Here is a 4,140-nt window from a genome sequence, read left to right as displayed (position 1 = left end):
TATATATATATATGTGTGTGTGTGTGTGTGTGTCTATGTATGTGTATGTATTGCATTTATATACACACAGGCACACACTCCATTTGGTAAAGCATATATACCGCGGAATTCAGAAGACGTGGATATTTAAAATCCCAGCCATGTTTATTCCCGTCTAAAGCCACTAGACACTTTACCGTGTGAAAGTCTGCCATGACCCTCTTTGACTTTCATCTTCCTTGGGTCAATAAAATAAGTATCAGTTAGCAATGTTCATAGATTCGATCTGCTATAAACCTGTACAAAAGAATGTGGCTTTTACTTTGACAAAACCAGAGCTTTCTAGCGAATTATCTAGTATTTATAGACTCGAGGCAGTAAATATTTGCTGAACTGACTCTACGAAATATTATCGATTTGAATACGGAAGCACTTCATATCCATCCTTAATGTTCTTAGCAAATCTACGAACGTCATAAATCCCCATTCATTATTATCTTTAAGTCTGAAGCTTCTTGACGCTGAATGAAATCCGCTATATGTCATGGCGGTGACCACTTCAGGCGAAAAGTTATTTACTGACGATTAGAAACTTGAGATTTTCGGTCTAAGCAGTTCATTTCACGTGCGCAATGAATATCTTTGCGGAAAAACATTATCAAAAATTGCATTATCTCATCTATCTCTATCACTAAGAAATAGTACATTTGTTTCACGGCAAAAAAAAAAATCTATATTTTTCGCCATATTCTATGCCTTATAAGTAATCTATTCATAATAACGATACATAACGGCTAATAACTTAAAGTTATATGAATAGTTAAGTGGAAGACACTGAAACGATAAAGCATTGAACTGAATATCATATAACTTTTGAGAACTTACTGCATGGTGTTTATTTTTTAGAATCGATGGAAAGAAAAGATGTCAATAATATATATTTACAGGGGATGAAATCCACTGGACTCTTTGTTAGCGCAATTAAATTGTTGTTACATAACAATCTTTGAAGATAAATCTAATCGTAGATTCGATTTTACTCTGTTCTCATAGCACTAGAGTTAAAATGTTAACCACCCACCTACCCATTATCTCTATGCTCATATTCGGGATAATGTTCATAATTCCGCGATGTTTCAGTTTACCGAAGTACTAGAAATGGAAGCCAAACTATTCAAGAAATGTTATTTGCGATATATTATCGTCATATCTGGTGTTTAGGGCCGTATTCCGTTTCTTTAATATGCAAACTATCTACCCGTTTAGCTTTAGGCCACAATGATTTCACTAACTTCATAAAAGGAAAGAATATATATATAAAATGTAAACAATTTAGATAGGCCATTGTTTTGGTACAGCTAAAAGTAAAAAGGAAAAATAAATGAAGATAAAACGCAATGAAAATAAATCTTTATAGAATAATTTCCTTGGTGAATATAACTTGAGCTGATATTCCTTTTTACAGTTTTTTTTAATACTAAAAAAAAAAACACATGAAATAAGAAAATACAACATAAAAAAACAATAAGCGTTTCTGCTCCCATGAAATAATACCCTCTCTTTCTTCGTTTGTTATTTCCTTCAAAATAGTTTCAGATTTCTAAAAGAGATCCTTTCCCCGGTAGCTCAGAACTTCCTTTAATTTCGTAACGCTGAAATATTCTCTTCCCAAGCTTCTCTCCAGGAATATTACGCTTCGTTTCCGTCTGTTAGCAGTTATGCGATGAAATCTGTTGTCAGTGCCAAAATCAGACGTTCTGTAATTCCTGCTGATATTATTCTCTCCTCTCGCTGTCAGAAGAACTTCCTATTCTCTTTACTGTCACCGCCAGCTTTCATTAAATGTTCGGGCAGATAACTCCGGATAAACTGTCACGAAATACGTGACCTTTTTTTTTAAAAAAAAATATTAAAAAACAGAATCCATAGGTCAAAGTTCAGTCCTATATAATGTAATGTTTCATATTATGATAATGTACTGCAGTTATGTAGAATGTAACGTTTTCTTCGAAAACATCATTGATGCAATATATTTTGTTAATATATTTTATTTCAGCGTGTTTCAGACAATAAATAATTCCATATTTAAAGTAAAACAATCTTGTTTACAGTAAAATAGTTTACGGCATATCTATTCTAAATCACTGAGCAAATACTAAACACTTTGCTGAAGAAGAATCTAAATGTAATTTTATTTCTATTCAATGTGTTTGTTTACTGGAGCGTGGTATAGAATATTATTAAAAAATTACAGCTAAAACGTTGATATATATATATATATATGTGTGTGTGTAAGCTAAATGGCTCTCAGTGTGTTGGGCAAGTAGCTGTTTTGGTCCCACAAGAAAGAAAAAAAGTCAGATCAGAAAAAGCCTAGGATCTCACAATGACTTTGAAAATACATTTTCTTTTATGCATACGTGAATTCTAAATCTTTTGTTCACCAATCGTAATACGTTCAGTGACCTTCGATGTATTATCTAAGTTAATAATAGACATTATTCACGAAGAGTCTTTTGGAAGAATTTTCTATGATAACCCATGTATAACCCTCTAATTAAAGAGAAAAAAAAAACATCAATTTATCTCTACTTGTAATCCGTGCAGCAGCATACACATAAAAGTCATACGGATTTCAAAGAGCGGTATATGACTCTACTCGGTCGAAAATGTAATAGATAAACAAATAAATATGTAAGCGAATCAACATATAAAGTTTAAAAAGAAAATGTTTATAATGCTTTAAACATATTCGCCCGAAACATTCTGATGTTTATAGAAAGAGAACATCAATGGATTGGTATACACACGTTTTAAAGATTCACAACATTGATTTTCGTTTCCACGTTTACTGAGAACTATGCTATGATAGTAGAAAATGAGAGAGAGAGCGACAGAGGGAGAGATCGCTCGGGAGAGATAGATAGATAGATAGATAGAGAGAGAGAGAGAGAGAGAGAGAGAGACAGACAGACAGACAGAGTGCAGGATAGATAGATAGATAGATAGATAGATAGAGAGAGAGAGAGAGAGAGAGAGAGAGAGAGAGAGAGAGAGAGAGAGAGAGAGAGAGAGAGAAAATGATCGAAAAGTCACTCAAAACAATAGAGAGGCAGAGATAGAAGTGGATAATTAGCTGAAAATAGTTGTACTATGAAGTTCTTTGTGGAATTCAATGTTTTGCTCCGTTCTGAAGGTTACTAAGAAGTTATCTATAATAATGTGTTTAATGAGAGAGCAAGTGGCTAGCATACCATTGGTGAGAAGAGACCTTTATCGTTTCCAAGCTAGACTTCAGGGAATGCCATATCTTAAAAGTAGTTTCAAACAGATAATGAACTACTTTACAATGTACTCGATCGGTGTAAACAAAACAAAGGGAAGAACGTTTTCGTAGTCAATAATAAAATAAAGATATTTTTCTTACTAAAATAGAAAAATATAAACATCTATTCGGTTTAGATTTACTCTGTAAAGACACGACCGCACGTGCTCTTGATATAAACACTTAAGAATAGAAAAGAAAACTGAAGTCTCGAACAACTCTATTAATATAAGCAGCGTTTCTATAATTCTTGCTAGTTACTTGGAGTAGCTAACTGCTGTAAGTGTGTACTCAAATGCTATGTACTTGTATCTAAAGCTGACAGGCCGAGACTAGTGAACACAGTTTAATGGTGGAGCGTTTTGATTTGAAGTTTTATTTTACTGTGGGAAATGCCACTCTCTCATTTCCTACTTTTATTGATAATCCTTCGAATTTAAGTCCTAAAATTAAGAAAACAAGAAGAAAGAAAAACCGAAAAAACAGAAATTCATTCAATATATAAATTTATATTAGCATGAAAGAATTTTAATTTTTAATAAATTTTATTTCCTTTTAGCCAAATTATCTAATGAAGCTATCTAGTTTAAAAAGATACAAACATAAAAAAAATTACTAACAAAAAGAAAAATGTGTGTCTTATACACCAAATGATCTATCGTTTAAACGAGTCTTTGAAAACTAGCTAAGCACTGAATCAATACTCGGTTTTGCGTTTCAGTAGAGCTATTTACAATAATATATATATTTTTTATGCATTTTTGAATTGATTAATTTCTACAGGAAATAAAAAAATGTTCATGATGATGGACAAATAATAATAACAATAACTAAGA

General features: G+C 32.2%; 1 long non-coding RNA gene across 1 annotated transcript in view; it reads right to left on the bottom strand.

The window, feature by feature from the left end:
* The window catches only part of LOC128249205 (uncharacterized), a 579,204-nt gene that overhangs the window by 142,910 nt on the left and 432,154 nt on the right, over nucleotides 1-4,140 (bottom strand). The window lies entirely within an intron of this gene.

The sequence above is a fragment of the Octopus bimaculoides genome, chromosome 12, assembly GCF_001194135.2.
Source record: "Octopus bimaculoides isolate UCB-OBI-ISO-001 chromosome 12, ASM119413v2, whole genome shotgun sequence".
NCBI classification, from domain to species: Eukaryota; Metazoa; Mollusca; class Cephalopoda; order Octopoda; family Octopodidae; genus Octopus; species Octopus bimaculoides.
This window is presented reverse-complemented; position numbering and strand designations above follow the sequence as displayed.